The following is a 24,144-nucleotide window of genomic DNA, read 5'->3' on the forward strand; positions in this document are numbered from 1 at the left end:
ATGTACAGTATACATATCACTTTTTCATTCATACACTCACAGCAGTTAATTACTCACTCATACACTCACATCAGTTACCTACTCACTCATACACTCACATCAGTAACCAACTCACTCATACACTCACATCAGTTACCTACTCACTCATACACTCGCATCAGTTACCTACTCACTCATACACTCACAACAGTTACCTACTCACTCATACACTCACAACAGTTACCTACTCACTCATACACTCACAACAGTTACCTACTCACTCATACACTCACAACAGTTACCTACTCACTCATACACTCACATCAGTTACCTACTCACTCATACACTCACATCAGTTACCTACTCACTCATACACTCAAAGGAGAAGACATACACTGTGGTCATTAACTAGGATAAGAAGGAATCACCAATTAAGGAACCTCACCTGAACACAGCACCGTCACCGAGACCCGTGTAACATCGTCAGCAACAATAGTTAAACTTTATCACTTAAGAAAACACGATTGAACCACAAAATATCTTAGATCTGTGAGTGTCATACAGGAGATGGTTGAGCCAGGAGGTATCTGGGTATGAGGTGGGATGAGATGATAGGAGGTGATATATGGTGGTAAGAGGTTGTATGATGTGGTATGAGGTGGTATGAGGTGGTATGAGGTAGTAGGAGGTGGTATGAGGAAGTGAAATTCTAAACACAGGAAGGACGAATATGTCAGACTTGCTATGGAATTTTAGATGTAAAGTGTACCTGGGTAAGGTAAGTGTCGTGTGTCTCCTGGTGGAGTTGCCAAGACCTGGAAGATATTGATACACAAGGTACTAGGATTTATCTCCCCGAGCCATCATTGCAGCTACAACAAGAGATGGATAAAACAAGTGTTCCAGCTGATTGAATCGATGATGACGAACACTTTAACAACATGGGATACGGACCTAAATCTTGTACGTGTTGAAATAAGTGAAATCGGACAAATTTGGGAGAGAAAACTACGAAATCTGAGGAGGAAGAATCAGAGTTATAGGACAGGAAACAAGTTTAGGTCAGGAAGAAGCGACTTACAGTAATGAAAACGATAAGTAGGAAGAAGAAAACTTGTTGTACAAGATTTTCACTAAGCTCCTGAAGTTGATGTTGAAATCAATAAGACAGGTAGACTCCGCAAGACGGTTAAAGGAAATGATCGAGTGGAGGATACGGGGAAGGCATGACCACTTTTGATGAGGCAACGAGACGTAACCTGAAGGGATAAAATGTTGAAGAAATTATATGACTTAAGAGGTATTGAACGTAAAGCGGGAAGGATAACTGTCAACCCAAGTATTGTAAAGATTGATATAATACAGAAAAACAACGATAAATATTAAGAAATTAAATAAATATTGGAGAAAAAGATGAAAAGAGTGAAGAACCCGGAAAAACCCTAGAAATACTGACAACTATTAAGAACTAGGAACTAGGAAGAGAGACAGAGTAACCTAGACCCTGACACAGAAAATGTTCTAGATATTGAAACTTTCTTTTTCTATTTATGTCTAAAAAGTCCGAATCTCATAATTACTTTCTAATTAAAATAAATCCGAAAAAAATACAAAGTTCCGAAGTTTGTGAATAAAAAATACCAAAAAGCAAACGATGCTGCCTCGCAATCCTGCTTCAGCTGGTGGTATGATATTCTTACTCAAGGGGTAATCATCATACTCTAGAGGTTGAATCATCGTACTCAAGCGGTTAAATCATCATCATACTCAAGCGATTAAATCATCATACTTAAGGGGTTAACTCATCATACTCAAGAGGTTAATCCATCATACTCAAGGGGTTAAATCATCATACTCAAAGGGCCAAATCATCATACTCAAGGGGTTAAATCATCACATTCAAGGGGATAAATCATCATCATACTCAAGCGATTAAATCATCATACTCAAGGGGTTAACTCATCATACTCAAGAGGTTAATCCACCATACTCAAGGGGTTAAATCATCATACTCAAGGGGCCAAATCATCATACTCAAGGGGTTAAATCATCATACTCAAGGGGTTAAATCATCATACTCAAGGGGTTGAATCATCGTACTCAAGCGGTTAAATCATCATACTCAAGGGTTATATCATCATACCTAAGGGGTTAAATCATCATACTCAAGGAGTTAAATCATCATACGCAAGCGGTTAAATCATCATACTCAAGGGGCCAAATCATCATACTCAAGGGGTTAAATCATCATACTCATGGAGTTAAATCATCATACTCAAGGGGCTAAATCACCATACTCAAGGGGATAAACCATCATACTCAAGGGGTTAAATCATCATACTCAAGGGGCTAAAGAGACAGGTATCAGAGAGCACAGGGAACAGGGAAGGTACACATGAGCCTTATGTATTAAATGTGGTACTGGCAGGTGAGGAAATAATCATAACACAAGAGGAACACCTGTCTACCCCGAGCCTCTGTGATCTGTCTTCATGTATTCAATTTCAGATATAAGAAAAACAGAAGATAATCATGTGTACAGGTGTCCTTCTACGACAAATACGACTATGATTTAACCTACTTAACAGACCAGATGGGAGCAGCGTATGTGGACAGTGCTTGAAGGACTCGGAAATAATCTTATACAAGAATCATCAGAATTAACAAATACTCCACGAACAGAGAGAGAGAGAGACCACCACGAAGAAACAGTCAATGGTTGAGGTGTATTGAAGTACAACACAGAGAGGCGTATTACAGAGAACACATATGGTAAGGAGTAAAGATGATGAAGAAAATACCCCCCAAAAAAAAAATACCCTGAAAGTCAGAGCTAAATAAAATCAAAATATAAAATCCATCAAAAATTAGAAAGCTTGTTTTAAAAAAATGTAAATAAACACCAGCACTGCAGGTCTAGTTCCTCGAGGAGAACGAAATAAAACAAAATAAAGACGAAGCAGACCCATTAACAGCAGATGTCTCGGACCAACATCTCCTCACAGAACTCCAGGTAACAGCAGAGACAAAATAAAAGTTATTGAAAAGGGTACAGCTACTGTCATAACTCCCTGGACACTCTAAGGCAACCTGTGTGTGTGTGTATATGCCCTAAACATAGCCTGCCTAAAAACCCAACCTGACTGGGCAACCACACCCAGTAAGGTCATCCTTATGCGGTCGAAAACACAACCAAAACCTCAGATCCAAACAAAAACAAATCATACAACCTCTTATGGTCGTTGCATGGAATGTCAGGACCCTTCTGGATACTGGCATAAATGCACGTCCTGAAAGAAGAACTGCCCTTGTGGTAAAAAAGCTGGCTAGGTATAACATCGACTTAGCAACCATCAGTGAGTCCCAGCTCCGAGATGAGGGCCAACTCACAGAACGGGGGTCTGGCTACACCTTCTTCTGAAACGGTAAGCCTGCTAACTGAAATGCCTATTGGGATCAACGAGCGCCTCATGAAGCTTCGAGTCTCACTGAATCACTCACGTCGTACCTTCTTCATCAGTGCATACGCCGTAACACTGGATGCAGAGGATGACGTCAAGGAGGCCTTTTACGCCGACTTCGACAGAGTGCTAACCTCTATCCCCAGAGAAGACAAGGTTGTGCTCCTTGGCGACTTCAATGCCAGAGTTGGCAAAGATGCTAACATTTGGTAGGGAACCATAGGGAGAAATGGACTAGGCAAGTGTAATCTCAACGGCTTACTCCTCCTCAGCAAGTGTGCTGCACCTAACCTCACCATCACCAATACCTTGTTTAGGCAGGCCGACAAGTTCAAGGGTTTGTGGCAACACCCACGATCCAAACACTGGCATCTTATTGACTACATCATTGTCAGAGAAAGAGATCGCCGAGATGTCCTCATCTCCCATGCCAAGCGTGGCTCAGACCACTGTGACACTGATCATCAACTTGTCAGACCCAAGCTTTCACTTCATGTCGCCCCAAAACGGCGAAGGCAACAAGACTCCAGAAGAGGTTTTAATACTAAGCATCTGGAGGATCCAGCGGTAGCATATGCTTTCAGAGAGCAGCTCGAACATGGGCTTATAAATAACCCAACAGCAAACAGCGTGAATCCCAGAGCCGAATGGGATACTCTTAATATTATTATGACAAAAACCTGTAGAGAGACCCTCGGCCAGATCAAAAGAAAACACCAGGACTGGTTTGATGAAAATTACCTGGCAATGAAAGTACTCATCGTTGATAAACGTGCTGCTTTTACTGACTGGCAGAACAACCCTCAGTCTCGAACCAAAGCTGATACCTTCCGCAAGAAGAAAGCGGCAGCCCAGCAGGAACTTCACACTCTAAAGAACGACTGATTAAAAAATAAAGCATGTGAAGCACAAAAACTTGCAGATCAGCACAAGATGCGTGAATTTTTAATTTCCACTAAAACATTTTATAGGCCAGTCACTCGTGGCGCAGCCCCACTCCGCTCATTTGACGGCAACCTCATAATTAAAGACGATGGAGACCTCCTTCAGCGCTGGAAAGAGCACTACCATTCATTGCTCAACCGATACACCGATGTGGATGTCCTGACTACCCAGCAGATCCCTCAGCATCCAGAATTGACCCACCTCAGCTATCCTCCATCTCTGGATGAGGTAGCTACTGCCATCAAACAGATGAAAAATAACAAAGCCTCAGGGCCTGATGGAATCCCAGCCGAGGTGTATAAAACAGGAGGACCTCTGCTTACCAGCAGTCTCCACTTTCCCATGGAGAATATATTGGAAAAGGAGGAAATACCCCAAGCTCTTAAAGATGCGTCCATTGTCAATATTTATAAGAACAAGGGAGACCGGTCAGACTGTGGCAACTACCGTGGGATCTCGCTGCTCTCCTAGTACCTGGCAAGATTATCGCTCGAGTCCTCCTAAACAGACTACTTCCTGAGGCAGAAAACTTCTTCCCAGAATCTCAATATGGTTTTAGAACATCAAGTGGCACCACTGACATGAGCTTTGCTGCCCGCCACATACAGGAAAAGTGCAGAGAACAGCGTTGTGACCTGTACATGGCTTTCATCGACCTAACCAAGGCCTTCGACTGGGTCAAAAGGGAAGCTCTCTGGTGGACACATTAGTCGTTTTGACTGCCCACCAAAATTCATCGCCATTGTGAGGCAACTCCACGATGGCATGAACAGCAGTGTCCTGCACAACGGCACCCAGTCAGAGTTCTTCCCCATCCAAACAGGGTTAAACAAGGGTGTGTACTGGCACCAACTTTCTTTTCCATCTTCTTGGTTGCCTTCCTTATTCGTGCCAGTGCCAATTTAGCCAACTGGATGACCATCGATTACCGGGTGAAGGGAGGTCTTTTCAGCATAAGACGGTTCCAGGCAAGAACAAAGGTGACAGCAGCTTCCATTACCGAACTTCAGGATGCAGACGACCTCACTATTAATGTTGCTCACACTGAACACGACCTTCAGGAGATCCTGAACACCTACGCAGACGCGTATGCACACATCGGCCTTGAGGTGAATATACGTAAGACTCAGATTCTCTTTCAACCTGTTCCTATCTCAGACACACCTCCACCATCCATCCAGCTTAACGGTACTACCCTCTCTAATGTTGCCCATTTTCGGTATCTCAGCTCCCACTTGTCCACCACAGCAGACATCGATGAAGTAATTCACTCCCGTATTATTAAACAACATCTTCCCTTGAAGAGGGTCGTCGTGTTTCAACCTGAGTTTTAAACTAAATGAATCCTGGGGAACACCGCAGTACAGTACTTAACGAAGTAGTGTGGCGGTATAATTAACTAATTCCAATATTATAAATAAATTTTATTGGAATTAGTTAATTTTACCGCCACACCACCCCGTTAAGTACAGTACTGCGGTGTCCCTCAGGACTCATTTACTTTAAAACTCTGGCTGAAACACGACGACCCTCTTCAAGGGAAGATGTTGTTTAATAATACGGGCGTCAACATCGGATCAGATGTGCATATCAAGCCTTTGGCAGACTCCGAAATCGTGTCTTCAGCTGTAGGAAGCTGAAATTATCTACAAAGCTGCAAGTATATCGAGCAGTGGTCCTCCCCACCCTGCAATATGGCAGTGAGACATGGGTCACATACAGGAGGCACCTCAAGACACTTGAAAACTTTCACCAACGTAGTCTGCGTGCCATCCTCCGAGTTCGCTGGGAAGACAAGAGAACAAATGCCAGTATTCTTGCTGACACCAACTGTAGGAGCATCGAGGCTACCATTATCCATGAACAACTGCGTTGGACTGGCCATTTTATCCGCATGGACGACAGTAGACTGCCAAACCAGCTACTTACTTACAAACCAGTCACCTTACGAATAGTTAACGTAACGCCGGCAGGCAATTGAAAAGGTATAAGGATAGTCTTAAGACAAACCTGAAAAAGTGCCAAATCGACCCCCATCACCTGGGAGTCGATTACTCCACATCATAACGCTTGGAGGAGCACCGCACGGGAAGGTGCCAATGCTTTCGAGTTAGCCCAACTGCAAACAGAGGCAGACAAGCGCCAACGCCGGAAAAACGCTGCCACCGCCCCTCCCGCAGTAGATGGAGTCCTCCACATGTGTAACGAATGTGGACGACGCTGCGGGTCCCGTATCGGCTTCTTTAGTCACCCCAAAACTCACCAACCTTGGTGACATGCCTAATAACTCATATCAATGTATCATAGCTGGATGATCGTCATACTCGATTTTGAGTGACAGCAAAGTAGTAGTAGTAGTAGTAGTAGTAGTAGTAGTAGTAGTAGTAGTAGTGTGTGTGTTTGTTTGTGTGTGTGTGTGTGTGTGTGTGTGTGTGTGTGTGTGTGTGTGTGTGTGTGTGTGTGTGTGTGTGTGATATCATCTTAATAAACTTGTCGTGTACATGGAGGACTATGATTCGTTGACAACTATTGGACGAATTGTTTTTATTATATATCAAAATGAAAACTCTAAAATACAAAAAAAAGTCTGAACATCTGTTGAAAAAAATAATTATAAGCTAATGTAGAATAGAGAAGAGATGTAGAATATCTTAATTAGTTACAGCTTCTACATATGTGACTCAGTATGTATTCGTGTATTAGTGTTAAAGACAACATGCTGTAATAAAGTCATATAGCGTTGTACAATGATTCTGTTTTAAACTCATTTACATAAACAGAACATATAACGTCTAATTTATGGACAAAGTATTGCTTAATTAGTGAGCGATGCAGCAGAGGGAGAGTGCGTTGTGGGGCAGATGCGGTGTTTTGGGTGAGGGAGGGAAGTGGCAGGTAGTGTGGGTAGTCGTGGCAACCAACACCATATGCTACTTAGTAACGTATAATATAAAAATAAGGTGTGATATACTTTAAAATTTGTATTGAAAATTCTATCATCTTCTGATAGTCCCTGACAGACTGAACACAGTTACTAAATCAAGATGTAAACATAACAGTAGCTCCGGGAAGATCAAGGCTGATTATATTCTTAAATGTTACCGTAAGACATTAGCCTTTAGAGTTTAAAGGGAGAATCATTGACGTGAATGGTTGTAGGGTCACCTGGACGCCCTATAGAACAACTCGTGAGCTTGTTATGTCAAGAGACACCTTCTATTTATGATTAGGATGTCAGCAAGAAGACCGCTGAAGTTGAACAACAACAACTAATTCCCACAGTGAACTACAGTGCTGGCAACGTCATAATACAAAATTTTCATGAGGAAATATTTACATGAAGGTGCTACAAAAGGTCACGTCACATGTAGTGTCAGGGGGGTTGCGTGAACCTACATAGTGTGGGGAGGGCTCACTGCTTCATACAGGGACAGTGAAAAAAATACCCAGATTTTAAATGGTCATATATTAAGTTCTGGGCATTCTTAACATACCCAGATTTTAAATGGTCATATATTAAGTTCTGGGCATTCTTAACATGACAGCAGTATGTAGACATCCTGGAGGTGGTCGACCTACCACCAGTGAGGTTCTTACTTCCAGAAGATTATTTTCATACAAGACCAAATCTCAGCTCATACGTCCCGGGCAGTACAGCTCTGGTTCACTGCGTAGCAAGATTACAACTAACGTAGCTGATATCTCCGCCACACAACTTTCTATGAGCTTCAGGCCGTAACTTTGATAATAAGAAAGTCGGCCAAAATCGATAGATAGCTTCCCCGAACACAGTAATAGAGGGGACACGAAAATATCGACTTGTGACTTAATACCAGAGTGACCTTCACCTGGCGGGTCTTCACGAGACATCTTGTTGACATTAACCTTCCTGAAGATTATCGAAATATCTTCACGGATTTAAAAGTCATCGACTGGGCACAAAATATGGGACGGACCGACGGACAAAACTGCATAATAATATAAAAATCTTATTCGCAAAAATTGTAAGTCAAAGTGATGAAGGTTTTCACTTGAAGAAAAAGATACAAATGTTTGTCTGAAAACATGTTAAAGCGGATTGCATTAATACTTTATTTTCTCAAAGTGAAAAACAGAAAAATAGATCGTTCATCTGGACCGTCTGTTGTGACCTTCAACTTTGATACAGATGCATAAACCCAGTGTTTTGTACGTGTGTGTGTGTGTGTGTGTGTGTGTGTGTGTGTGTGTGTGTGTGTGTGTGTGTGCAAAGATTATGCTCGGGACAATGTATTGGCCTTTAACCTTTAATACAGACTTTAAACTCGTAAATCTGTTGTCCTTCACTTTACCTGGCGCGGCGCGGGTGATACATTGCCGCTAGTCATGTACAGTCACTCAAAACACTATATATACAAAATTGTGTAAAAAAAAAAAAAACATGGCATATGGACGAAGGATTTTGACACCCCTTCTGGACAATAGTAGTCGCAGTGTTCAGTCTGAAATTTGTCGACCCTCTCCCCAAAGTAGAGATAGTTTTTTGTGATTGTACAATGTCGTCAAAATACCTATATCTATCTATCTACACAAGAGTAATTCTATGAACAGTTTCCACCATGAGCAGTGACCTTGACCTTGACATCTGGGTTTGATAGTCTGCACCTTGTCGAGTAATGATACATATTATATATAGAATGATCAAAATATGTACGCTGATACACGTAGCTTCACACTCTGTGTCTTTGTAATGCGCAACATCTTACTCAACATACAGTAAGCATTGTGCAAAAGGCACAGTTTCAGTAAAACGCTAAGTTTTCTGGACAGACAAACGGAGGAAAAGCATCTCCATATCCCGTGAGTCGGGCGGCGGTGGGATGTAATACATCACTGGTAGTGGTGTGACCCCACTTGATATTCTCTGGGCCAATATCGTGAAGGACTGCTGGAGGTGCATCACCATAAGCCTCGAGGCAACACTTACCGGGAGTGGGAAGCATCAGGGGCGGCCTCCGTGTATCACATACATTATTGTTTTACCATTCTATTAGTCGTCGTAAGGCTTCTTCTGTTCACAAAAACTTCCACAGCATTGAGAAGCCTTAACAACATCACCGAATATCCATAGAATTTATTTCATCTCACGTTTTGTTGTTGGTGTTATATTGCAGCATACACTAGACATCGACAATTAAGAGTTTATAGATACATCTCTCAGGTAATTCATTAACTCGGTGTTATCGTGACAAATAAAACTAAAAAAATAAGCTAAGGTCGAAAAATGAACCAAGTTGTTATATCACAGATCATCACTGCTTAATATATAGTGTTATCGCTTAGTCTCTCCCTCTGTGGTGCTAATGTGACTGAGAACTACACAAGCAATAATATAAACTTCAGTTCTAACCCGTTTTTCCGTACCCCACCTCCTCCTCCTCTGTTATGGATAAGAGACAGCTATACATGTCCCCTATAAAGTTTTCATCCTACAGTAAAGCCTCCATATAACGGATTTCCCTCTCCATATAATCCGTTAGATGGAGGTTTCACATCGACCAGACCCTCGACTTAACGGAATTTCCTCTCCATATAGTCCGGTAAATAGAGGTTTTCACTCTACTTCAGAAACTAAGTCATCATAGTCATCCTCTCGTCCTGTTTTTCACCGCCAGGTTTAACTTCCCATAACTTTCATTAATTTCACTTGAGTATAATTGTTAAACTTGTGGTGCCAATTATAACCGATAAAACTGTTCACTTTAAATTGGATAAAAAACGTTTCTAGGAATTGTCCACATATTACACGAGTTTCTGGGGGAGAGAGAGTTGAGAATAATGAGGCAACCTTATGGCTTTTATAACTCTCTCATTGTTTATCTTGGTTGTGTTATTAATCCAGTTTCCCTGACAATTACTGCAGTGGTTAGTTAGAATCATTGCTATAGTGCGTTTTTACCCAGATGAGAAGAGATGCCCCGCCCCCTCCACAAGAATTACACCTAATTGGCTGTTGCAAATCTCTCCGATTTCGTCCTTAAGTAATGATGTATTTCTAAATGAGTTTATTTATAATCGTTGGAATGGCCGTTTCTGACGAGAAAGATATTTAGCTAAATTATATAAAGAAACATACATCCTCCGAAAGAGTGAATTTGCTACCAGAGTTTAACAGCTAATTCATGTTTAAGATTTCTGATAAACTTCCTACGTGCTCATGTTTGAAATAATGAATGTATGTTTATTTATAATTCACGTCAGAAACGGTCATCCCAACGATTATAAATAAACTCATTTAGAATACATCATTACTTCAGGACGAAATCGGAGAGATTTGCAACAGCCAATTAGCTGTAACTCTTGGGGGGGGGCATCTCTCATCTAACAACAACCTTAACATCTTTACCCCCCCCCCCCAATAGATGCGTTTATCTCTATACTAATTAGTAATAAGTTGTGTATTTACTAACCTAGAACACACACTTAATAACTTCACCGTAGCTCCAGCTTCTTTGCCACGTCTTATCATCAGTACTGATTATACCAATGAGAAATGATATACCCAGTTAAAGATGAGGTTGTTATCTACGAGTATACCCAAATATACTACCATAACAAGAAGGAGTATACTGTATATGGTTAGTGATACTAAGGTATGGTATTGCTCAATGAAGCACCTTGGGTAATTTCGATCAGAACTTTAACTCAAATACCGTAGTCTACATCTCATATCTATTCTACATCGGTCTCTGAATATTTTATTTTTCAGCAACTCTTCAGACAGTATATGTAATATTTTTTCTTCGTGATGTCTCGTCTTAGAGCACTGAACTCTCTAATTATATAAACCAATCACAATTCTCAGCACTGATGGTGTGTGTGTGAGGTCCGATAGTTCTCCTTATGTAAATTAGCATATGACTTACCCGAGTATATTATGTGTCTCTTGTGAAGAACGACTCATTAGTGAGGATAAGACGTTCCGATATATTCTACCTGATCATGACCACAAAAATCTCCAAATGGATCTTGACAACTTCCAGATAAGGACAGACTCATGGTAACAAAGCCTTCAGGCAGCTATATGTAAGGTGATGACTACTAGCAAGAGAAGAGAAAAGAAGTCACATAACGCGTCACACGGAGGATGAGAATGAACAACGCAAACTAAAGACGCCAGAGGTTGTTATGGGACCTGTGAGTCGTAGTTGAGTGATTACAGAAACAATAAAAAGTTAACAAGGCGAAACAGATAATGGGTTAGATCTAGCAGCTATTTACCCATTTAGCTGTAGACAATTTTTAAGTGGCTGTGTAAGGTCCTTGTTCGCTGACATATAGAGTGATGCGACGCAGTACAGGATACTCAAAGGATGGAAACAATTGGATGAAGATTCCACCAACAGAGGATGTGATCGACACCTTCAAGGAATATATCATGAAGAAGCCGCGCACCGCTGAGGCCACAGAGGTCCGCAGTCTTAGGCTCCAAAGACACACGTCCACACACCAAGCTGAGACAAAATAACATCGACTGCGCATTGTAGTCGTTATGAAACACCTTAACTGACAGAGAGAGAGAAAGGGGGGGGGGGAGCTAAAGTGGAAGATAGGGGAGAAGAAAGAAAGAAAGAAAAAAAGAAAGAAAGAAAGAAAGAAAGAAAGAAAGAAAGAAAGAAAGGAATGGTCAAGTCTCCATACGTGCTGACTCTCGAGGAAAGACTAAAAAAAAAAAAGCACTGGGGAGCTCAAGATGTTACACTCGACTTCCGTGTTCTGTATATGTTATTCAGCTACCAGTCCGCCCCTAGAGTATCGAATAATGTTACAGAATCTATTGATGTTCTGTCGATATAGGCGTAAATCGTTCGTCTAAAAAACACCTCATTAACCCCGGATAAATAAACCAAGATCAACAATCAATAATCACTAAGGCTTCCTCCTACTCGACCTCGACATCCAAGCGTTGCAAGAAAAAAAATCTTCACATTCAACAGCCAATCACCGCTAAGATCTCCTCTTCCTATTCTTTCAAAGCCCGGCTGTTGTAAGGTTCTCAAAGTCGACAACCAATCATCGGTGGGTTCTCATGCTCGGCAGCCAATTACCACTACGCTCTCCTAAATGACAGTAAATCATCAGTCTTGAAGCTCCTCCCCAATCCTTAGTTTTTTTTAACAGAATCTAAATAACTCGAGAGGAACATCAATTAATGCCCTTGAGTAAAAAGCGAAGTCTTGAAATGTTCTTGAGCAAACATACGACACTCCAGCCTAAACTGTGTCTTGGAGGGACGTTCCTTATAAGTTGGACGTTGAAGAGACCTCGTAGGTAAAAAAGTAAAATAAATCTTAAAGGATATTATGGTAAATGTGAGCCTTGGAGTGGTATGCATGGGTAAACAGGGGCTTTAAAGACGCGACCGTGGGTTAAAATGTGTCTTTTACTGGCATCCGTTGGTAAAAAAAAGAGACTTAAAGGGACGTCATGGGTAAAAATGAGCCATGGAGTTGTATCCGTGGGTAAACGGGAGCCTTGGAGAGACGCCCGAGGGTTAAAATGGGTCTCCTAGGAACATTCGTGGGTAAAAATAGGTGTTAGAGATACGGCCGCAGGTAAAGTGGGTCTCAGAAGGAGATTATCCTTGAGTGATACGGAGCACGTCTCGAGGAAAAACCATTTCCTCGGGGGATTCATGGAGGTGGAACTTGAGAATGGAGTTCAAGGAATAACTGGAGGGACGAAGAGACCGAGGAGTAACTGGAGGGACTAAGAGACCGAGGAGTAACTGGAGGGACGATGAGACCGAGGAGTAACTGGAGGGACGATGAGACCGAGGAGTAACTGGAGGGACGATGAGACCGAGGAGTAACTGGAGGGACGATGAGACCGAGGAGTAACTGGAGGGATGATGAGACCGAGGAGTAACTGGAGGGACGAAGAGACCGAGGAGTAACTGGAAGACGAGGAGACCTAAGGGTAACCTCTCTCTGCTAGGATGTGCATGGGGGGGAGGCGCTGGGGTGAGGGATAAGGAGTGGATAGTTGTGAGGGTGGGGGAGTGGATAGTTGTGAGAGTGGAGGAGTGGATAGTTGTGAGAGTGGAGGGGCGAGTGGGTGGCTATGGGAGTGGAGTTAAAGGTCGTGTTCGCCGCCTCACATGACTTACACTAACCCTTTACGGACACAATGACCTGGCCCCACCGACAAAGACTCTGCTTCACATGAGTGTCGGACAAAAGCCCCCGGTTAAAAACCCCCTAGGACAAAAACCCACAAGGGCAAAAGCTCCCTAGGACAAAAGCCCAGAAGGACAGAAGCCCCCTGACAAAAGTCCCCTAAGACAAAAGCCCCTAGGACAAAAGCCCACAGGGTCAGAAGCCCCCGGACAAAAGCCCCCTAGGACAAAAGCCACCGGACAGAAGCCCTAGAACAAATAATAATAAAACTAATTTAAATAATTATTTTTATTATTTATTATTAATAGTTTATGAACACTTCTCTGACATGTAGAGGATTACATTTATCATATCATAAGATTGCAATACCAAACCTAACCTAACCAGTTACTCACTAATATCCAAGATCTTCGCTACACTGAAGACACATCTTATATCGACCATTTACGAAGTTCAGCGAGTGTGTTGGTGTACAGTAGGTGGACCAACACTCAGACGCTAGTGTGCCCTCACGGCTCACTCGTCTGTCGTGGTACACTCCAAGAGGCTGGAGGAACAGGGTGATGAGCTTTTAGTGAACATTAAGATTATACAGTGAGCTTCGCGGTCATCTGGTTTTGCTGTTTAACTCTCATCACGGCATCGCTCTGTATATATATGTCTTTACGCTCGTTGCACCTCATAGGGGAAATCGTAAACAAATATATCTACAGGAAATCATAATACGTAGTTACATCCTAAGGTGTTTACCGTAATTTTGTTGAACATAAGAGAACATTAGTAACTCTAAGTTTATCCACTGGTAAGAAGGATATTATAGATGCTGTATATGCAAACCCCAGTGTGGTATCTTCTATCGTGGCGGCAAGGAAAACCAGTGAGTTTTGGAATCACAACATTCTGATGAGGGAAACAAGCGTCAAGGCATCTCTGGCACCACAGTCGTCTAGCATCAATGACAAACACGTGAAGTTATCAATGAAAAAATCTTATCACCCACGAATGTCACTCTCAAGGTGTGTTTCACGTTTACCGTCGTCAACTGCAGGGCACACGGGCACCAACCTAACGTCCTGACATTAATATCATTCCTCTCCTACATGGTGGAAGTTAACTTTGATTGAATATACGCGAATGGGTAAAATAAAAAGTTAGATAATGTGAAGGAGAGAGAGAGAGAAGGACGAGAAAGACAGGAAAAGAACAGAACATAACAACGAGATAACATTTAACGTGTCAAATGTGAGCAAACATATTTCCATCTACAGTATGTGTGTGGAGGTGTCTGGGAAAGACTTGCATCACCTCCCCTCTGACCTTTTACTGTCTTCTGCTGCGAGTAACTTGAATAAACCCTGCCCCCCCACCCCCCCCACACAAAACATGGTCCTTCACACATATAACATGGCCCAACGCACACATAACATAGCCTTGCACACACACACATAACATGGCCTTACACACATGGTGTTCGTGCTGTCCCCATGATGCTTGAACACCACGTAGTGAATGAGTTGCTACAGCATCATGTGAGGTTCCTCACAACACCATCTGTGAGGGAATTACCCTACCATATCATGGCCCTCATAACACCATCTGTGAAGGAATTACTACACCACGTGATGCCCCTCATAACACCATCTGTGAGGGAATTACTACACCACGTCAGGCCCCTCATAACACCATCTGTGAGGGAATTACCCCACCATATCATGGCCCTCATAACATCATCTGTGAGGAAATTACTACACCACGTGATGCCCCTCATAACACCATCTGTGAGGGAATTACTACACCACGTCAGGTCCCTCATAACACCATCTGTAAGGGATTTACTACATCACGTGAGGTCCCTCATAACACCATCTGTGAGGGAGTTACTACACCACGTCAGGTCCCTCATAACACCATCTGTGAGGGAGTTACTACACTACGTGTCTGCTGTTCAACACCTCAGCGCACATGATCTACGTGACCTCCACTGTAAACATTAATCTGTATGTTCACTGTATGTTCCTTTACCTTCCTCTAATGAAGGCTTTTGCTAAACCACCAATGCCAATGTACGTAATAAGTCATTTATGTCCAATGAATATTTTCAGCCTTCGGGCTGCAGAACTTTTTCAATAAACCGTTTATTATTATTATTATTATTATTATTATTATTATTATTATTATTATTATTATTATTATTATTATTACTATTATTATTATGCGCGCACAGCCACACACACACACACACACACACACACACAAGCTCTTTCAATAAACCGTTAATTATTATTATTATTATTATTATTACACTACATCCTTGACCACTGGAGGGTCAAGGCCTATTCGGCGTTGCTCCTGCCAATGTTGGCCCACTCCCCTCAACCCTCCTCCACACCGGGATCTAAAAAAAATCCTGCCAAAAATGATAATTTCGTTTCGGAAAGGCGTGGGATCGGCGATGAACAGTGTTTAAGCCAGTGAACTCAGCATTAGACAGTACCAGAGAGAGCCGTGACCTTCCAGTGAGGTCCACACCCAGAGATAAGCGCCCCTGGCAACCAACCATCATCTTCTGACCAAGTGGTATAGTTTTGATCAGTCCACTCTTGCAACAACCGTGCGTCGGCCTTACACCTAACCATGAGATAACACAACACCACTTAGCAGGGAGTGAGATACTGTGACACTACCCCACACCACCCAGTGTCTCCATGACCACGTGAGGTCCTTCATATCAACACCTACAGGCGAGTTACTGCACCAAGTGGCCTACGTGACCTCACACAGTAGGGCGAGAGACCAACCCCTGCCATTAACTCTAAGCTATAATTTGTATGTTTATGTTACAATTTCATTTAGAAAAGGAATGGAACCAGTGTTGAACAGAGATGAACAGTGGTGAACAGTGCTTAAGTCAGTGAGAACAACTCAACAGTAACAGCTGAGTCGTACCCAAGTTAACCTTCACACAGTGAGGTCCCAGGGGGATCGGTGGTAGAAGCGGTACCGTTCTTGCCTCGCAAGCGAGATATCACGGGCTCGATTCCCGGGCCCTGTGGAAGTTGTTTGGCCTTACTTCCTAGCCCCCATTAGTCCCTGTTCACCTAGCAGTAAAGTAGGTACCTGTTGTAAGTCGAAAGTTGCGAATTCGTATTCAGGGAAAGTTGTTGGAGCTTCCAATAACTTGATGACATAAACCACTGACTCTTCAGGCTTCTACGCCCTTAACTCATGAGACATAAAGGCAAGCATGAACTTAGCATGCTTCCCTGTTGGGCGCTGTAAACGCTTCTGCGCTTCACCTTACGCAAGGATGTAGGGGAGTACCCAAAAAAAAAAAAAAGTGAGGTCCTAGGCAAACAGTGATAACTGCCCGTGAGACTCAACAACAAGCAGCGATGTGTTAATCCTTCCACGATAGGGAGGCCTGGGACCACACCTCACTCATATAACACCATCTGTGAGGGAATTACTACACCACGTGAGGTCCCTCATAACACCATCTGTGAGGGAACTACTACACCACGTGAGGTGCCTCATAACACCATCTGCGAGGGAACTACTAGAGCACGTCAGATCCCTCATAACACCATCTGTGAGGGAATTACTACACCACGTGAGGTCCCTCAAAACATTATCTGTGAGGGAATTACTACACCACATCAGGCCCCTCATAACACCATCTGTGAGGGAATAACTGCACCATGTGATGCCCCACATAACACCATCTGTGAGGGAATTACTACACCACGTCAGGTCCCTCATAACACCATCTGTAAGGGATTTACTACACCACGTGAGGTCCCTCATAACACCATCTGTGAGGGAGTTACTACACTACGAGTTTGCTGTTCAACACCTACATTAATCTGTATGTTCACTGTATGTTCCTTTACCTTCCTCTAATGAAGGCTTTTGTTAAACCACCAATGTATGTAATAAGTCATTTATGTCCAATGTATATTTTCAGCCTTCGGGCTACAGAACTTTTTCAATAAACCGCTAATTAATATTTTTATTACTATTATTAAAACCTGGCCCTACGTGCACACAACCAACCCCCTACACATGAACAACCTAGCCCTACACACACACACACACACACAACTCAGCCCTACACACTCACAACATGGCGCACACACACACATAGGAACTTGATCTCTCTCTCCTTTACTGTATATATTAGCCTTGTCAGTAACTACTCCTTAGTCTGTACTCACCCCTGAAGATGTGAATTACACGAAAGTGCTTGAGAACTTCGTGTTATTTCCTATGTGGTTATCAGCACACACACACACATACATATATATATGTATATATATATATATATATATATATATATATATATATATATATATATATATATATATATATATATATATATATATATATATATATATATATATAGTGAGGGATGGCTAAGTAACTGGCGACCTTGTGTATGATGTATAACTGGCCGGATGTATGAAGTACGACAAGCCGGATGTATGATACGATACGTGAGCTAGACACGCGTCACCAAATTTGCTGTTATTATCAGGCTGAGTGGGAGGGAGGAGAGGGAGGAGGGGAGGTGGGAGGTGGAGGAAGGAGGGGGAGATGTGGGCGTTGATCAATACTTAGCGGGCTACCCACGTGCATTCCATCTCAATTGTGCACTACTAAACCACATGGACTCTAACTAACTGTGCACTCTTGAACCACGTACACTTCAACCCATTGTGCACTCTTAAAACAGGTGCACTCCAACCAAATGTGCACTCTTCAACCACATGCACTCCTTCCCATTGTGCACTACTGGACCACGTGCACAGATTAGGGAGTTTGAAGGCGTTCATTTGTCCAGGGAACACCAACACGTACAGCACAGTAGTGTACAGATGCAGCTTTGGTTGAGGAGAAAGTAACTCAGGAGGAGGCGAAAAATTTCTCAAAGTATTAACCTAACCTAACCTAACCTAACCTAACCTAACCTAACCTAACCTAACCTAACCCCACATTAAGCAACATAACCACTCCTTCCTTCCAGCATCCAGCCCTCATAACTCTCTTACCTGATACACGTATGGTCATAGTATCTCTGTTACACCCGGCGGACCCACACAGAAGACTGGCCTCACTCCTGTTGATATTCTCTCCGTCATGTTTGTTAGTTATCGGTGGAATATGTGTAAATTAGTGATAATATTATCGTAAGTGTTTAATTTGTTATATTAAATCGCATTTAACTCGACTATACGATTTTACGAGTATATCCTAAGGAATAAATTCATTTATTCATTTATGATGATTGAATAAGTGATTGTGATGCTACCATTTGGATTATTTTACATTCCCTCCCAAGAAGACATAGACATGCCCTGTCTCTCTCTCTTTCTTCTCTTTACTTTACTTTACCCCTATTCTCAGTCTCGTTATGATGATGATGATGATGATGATGATGATGATGATGATGATGATGATGATGATGATGATGATGGTGATGATGATGATGATGATGATGATGATGATGATGATGATGATGGTGATGATGATGATGATGATGATGATGATGATGATGATGATGATGATGATGATACATATAAACTACATCTTATATACCGTCAGTCTCCCTTAAGCTCTCACAACTTGTAAAACTATCAACAAGAGACAGGGTCCTCGACACAACAGTCCGGCCACAGAAATTGGTTTTTCGGTGAAGCGAAATATTTTTCCGGACAACCGAAGATGTCTTTTATGAGCTTCACGTTTGGTGTGTTGGGGAAAGAGGCAAGTTTTACAGAACACAACACAACACAACACAACACAACACAACACAACATTATCTTATTCTGAGAGATTCTCGATTGGGTAAACAGTATGTAAAAGTTTGAATATATAAATAGGGACAATTGCTTAATAATCTTCTTTGTTTTCTTTAATTTAGAAACTTCTGACTGGCCATAGACGATCGTGTAGATCATCATAATACATAAAAATTACAAGTTTCATAGAAAACCTAACCTAACCTAAACCTAACTTAACCTAAACCTAACTTAACCTAACCCTAACTTAACCTAAACCTAACTTAACCTAAACCTAACCTAACCTAACCTTACCCCTCTTACTTTCGTTATAATTTGCCTATTTTATGATAATTAATGGCGTAATTAATTAAACAAAGCAAATTTTAGCATATATGAATTAATTTCCATTAAATAGTAATAATAAAACGTTATCCCTATTTGGGAAACCCTGCAGTTGTATTTTAAGGCGTAAACGGCTATTATCCCTATTTAGTGTGGCATATATATGTGTGTGTGTATGTGTGTCTGTGTGTGTGTGTGTTAAGGTGCAAGCACTGCTTGCTTCCTCTCGCTTTCAGCTACCGCCGCTGACTAGCCCTCATGGTGAACTGGGAAGCAGCCTTGCGTAAATCTTCCCCTGCCAGTACACAGCCTCTTCACCATCAGAACTCCTGTTGTGCCTCCTCGTGGCAACACATGTAACTGGGTGCCTCGCGTCCCCAGGCTAAACCAGCAGAGGATCTCAGAGCAACAGTGGGCCCCCAGAGGTACAGCGCATAGGCGCATTGACATGCGGACACGTCCTGACGCCTACCAACCACTGCCCTGCTGCCTTGTGGATTAATCTGATAGCTATAAGGCTACGGCAGTAAACCCCGAATGAAAAATCTGCGGTGGAGTTCCGAGTCAGGCAGACATACTTATAAAGCTCCAACAAGACCCCAACGGCGGTATAGGCGGAAGAGGTGACCACAAGTGGGAACCCAACGACTACACTGGCGGATGAAGAGACTGCAAGAGGGACAGGCTATTAAGGAGAAACCCAAACTGGCAGTCAATTGTAACTCTCCCTCTCCACAGTTCTTGCAACTACCTGTACTACTGGATCAGGAAAAGGGAGAACCGAGATGTGTGGTTGCAGCCTGCGCTCCTACTTCACCACATAAATCAACTCACGTGCAGCCATCATCCAGCTCATCATACTTTCCATCATCATCAGAACCCCTATACCCCCAAAAGTCCTATGGAGACAGACGAGTGGCGACGGGGACAGGCAGAGATGACTGGCGGGAGTCTCTAGTCACAACTCTGTATATGGACGGCACAGATAAAGTGGTTGTTTATGCACTGGGAGCAAGGCAGCAGTGCAATCCGGTCTGGTCTGTGCGACTGAGCAGCCCTTCAAGAACCACTCTACTCACCCTACATGGGGAGCGGGCTAGAAAAGGTGCCTTAAACATAGCCTGTCTAAAACAACTAACCAGACTGTGCAATCGCACCCAGTAAGGTCATCCTAATGCGGTCGAAAACATGTGGTTGTGAGTGACCAGGGGGACTGTGGTTGTGAGTGACCAGGGGGACTGTGATTGTGAGTGACCAGGGGGACTGTGGTTGTGAGTGACCAGGGAGACTGTGGTTCTGAGTGACCAGGGGGACTGTGGTTGTGAGTGACCAGAGGGACTGTGGCTGTGAGTGTCCAGGGGGACTGTGGTTGTGAGTAACCAGGGGGACTGTAGTTGTGAGTGACCAGGAGGACTGTGATTGTGAGTGAGTTACCATGAGAATTGGTATAATGATACTGAGTGACAAGAAAAATCGTAACTCTGAAAGACAATATAAAATACAAACGTACAGTACAGTACATACATAAGTACTGTACTTTACATGTTGTCTGATCATTATTTAGTAAGACGACAAGAATACTAACAAGTTTCAGGGCAAGAGAAAAGTGAAAACAAATTGGTGAAGCAACTAACCCACTTCCGAACCACCACAGACTTCCATATAACGTGTGTATGGTCGAGCCTCCCGTGATGACCACAGTAACACGTCCGGTAGATCACATCAACACCTGCAACATTCACACCCACCCAGACCCCATAGTTTTTTTTTGTGGTGCGTTGTTCGCCAGAGATACAGGTCAGGGTTAGGTTAGGTTAGGTTAGGTTAGGTTATATAATTTCCTTCGAACTTAAAAAAAATACAGAAAAAATCCTACGACACAAGTTATGGGTGGCTACAAGGACACATACGACGTCCTCACAGCATTACAAGCGGAAGTACGACTTAAGGACCACTATATTTTGACGATGTTTTTTCTCTGGAAGTTACATCATAATAGAGGAATTCAAGTTATTTAAATAAAGCAAGTCATCAGAAGAAAACAATTCAATTATCTGACAGACAGACACTCATACAACACCCTCATATGACTGCATAAAATTAATTAATAATCAAAGAAAACTGTCATAACATATTCGAGTACCATCGTGGAAGGACTAAAGAGTAACGTTAACCTCGGTGTATATATATATAATCTGTCTTCACGAGTCGAGAGATAATCCATCCTTCGCCACGTGTCGTAAGAGGATCCAGAGAGAAATCAAGTGACTCCACGTGTCCTGGAAAATTCACAGAGATTCTGAAGAGTTTCCACAGAACAAAGTGAATGATTAACTTCAACATGTAGATAGTACTGGCAACCATCTTCCCCCGCGCATCATATTCTACACTGGATCACATAAGTTGAGATTGTTACTTGAGGAAATATTATGATCTTGAATTAGTACAAAGACAGGCATACTGGGTTGTGTTACAGTTCACTTCAAGATAATGGGGATCCATTTGCTCTCATTTGCATTTCTGTTTATCTGTCTGTTCCAATCTATAAGAATCTTAACTCAAGAGTGGGTGGGAATTCAAATTTTGATATTGGTATGTACTGGAGAGTATAATTTGATATGTAGTGAAACATAGAATGGAGCATACAAACTGAAATGTAAAGGAGCATATAACGTGGTGCGTAATTGAGTCTTTACTGTTGAACCACTGAAGAATGAGCGACTAGATAACTAAACTGTAAGTGTCAGAGGCTCCGCCCGCACCTGACAGTAGCGTTACAGTGTATAATGGAACCATCGACTGACGACCAACGTAATAACACAAGCGAGGAAGAGAAGATGACAAGTGTATAATCAGATAACTAGGAGAAGAGATGATGATGATGATGATGTTGTTGATGATGATGATAACACAGACACACTGGAGGAAGTTTAAGAAACCAGGTTTATTCTCTCGACAACTCGTGCCAGGCTGCTGATGACAGAGATCTCAGCTTCCACTACTCGGCGTCACTTAAGAGAAATATGTTAGCCAAGTTGTAAAGTCGAAACTGATTTTATTTTTATTTATTTATTTATGTTTTTTCGAAACACTAATAACCGAATAATTACTAACGAAGCGATTATGATCTTTGGTGCTGGAAAAAAAATAAATGAGTTAAATTAGCCAGGTTACTTGTGTAGATAATCATACCACTTTATGTAATGTTTCATCTTTTTTTAACAATCTTCTTGCATTCATTTTTAACACCCACATCTCATAAACGTCAAATTAATGGACAAACGATTTTTTAACATCATGCTAATTAAAACAATATCTACGGTATAAATAATTTAGTGACCTCTTTGTCAAAGGTCAAAGATCTGGAGTTACGTCTTTGATATAGTCATTGTGGATTGATTTGATTTTATCTGCTTCCCTTTAGTCACCGCGCTCTCTGCCAGGAAGTGTACGGCAGACGGGACTCGGCTAGTTATTTGATATTCATTATTCAAATCATATAATCATCAGAGCCAGGAATATTATAATTGTCCAACTCATTTTTTGTAAGATAATGTTTTAATAAGAACAATTTTAGTATTCAGTAACAAGAGACGTGTTTGGTGAGAGCAAGAGAGGGCGTAGAACCAGAGAGAAAGGATTAAAAGCTATCAACATAAGCGTAAAGAGAGGAAGAATATAATTTTGTAATTCCTAAAAGGTTTTGGTCTAGTGTAATGACCTAATGAGACTCCGTGTTTGTAAACCTCCTTAGTTGTTGAAGCAAGATAACAGAAGGCACTATAGAAGATATTAAAGATATAATCTAGACTTTTTTTATCATTCACTCCTCTTTCACCTCTTGTCCGATAGACGAAGGAGTAGCGAACACCAGGGAGAGTGATGGAACACGAGGGAGAGTGACGGAACACGAGGGAGAGTGGCGGAACACGAGGGAGAGTGACGGAACACGAAGGAGAGTGACGGAACACGAGGGAGAGTGACGGAACACCAGGGAGAGTGATGGAACACGAGGGAGAGTGACGGAACACGAGGGAGAGTGACGGAACACGAGGGAGAGTGACGGAACACGAGGGAATGGGGTAAGACACTAAGCAAAAACATCCCCAAGATACCAGTACGCGTTTATAATTATCCTCACCTAACAATCTTACAATATAACCAACACAAAAATACATCGATTTGTACAAGATATATTAAAGAAATGTAAAGGTGGACTGAACTACGCTATGGCATTTTAACGTTGGAAATAGTTGAAAATAAATGCATTCCTTCACACACACACACTTAGGTTAGTGTAGCTAGTAGGCTAGTCACGTCTACTAGGTGTGGTAGTCTCGCTGAATCTTCATATAGAGTAATGTGTTAATAATTATTCCCAGCAGATGACAATACTGCCTCCTGAATAGTCCCGTCACACATCACTATTCCCTCCTGAATATTCTTCCACCAAGTTAACCCGCCTCTTTCACTCTTACT

General features: G+C 42.1%; 1 protein-coding gene across 1 annotated transcript in view; it reads right to left on the reverse strand.

Moving 5' to 3' along the window:
- Positions 1-24,144, reverse strand: part of LOC121872311 (regulator of G-protein signaling rgs-2-like) — a 187,293-nt gene that overhangs the window by 136,504 nt on the left and 26,645 nt on the right. The gene's annotated exons all lie outside the window — the stretch shown is intronic.

This window comes from Homarus americanus, unplaced genomic scaffold (assembly GCF_018991925.1).
Source record: "Homarus americanus isolate GMGI-L3 unplaced genomic scaffold, GMGI_Hamer_2.0 scaffold5589, whole genome shotgun sequence".
NCBI classification, from domain to species: Eukaryota; Metazoa; Arthropoda; class Malacostraca; order Decapoda; family Nephropidae; genus Homarus; species Homarus americanus.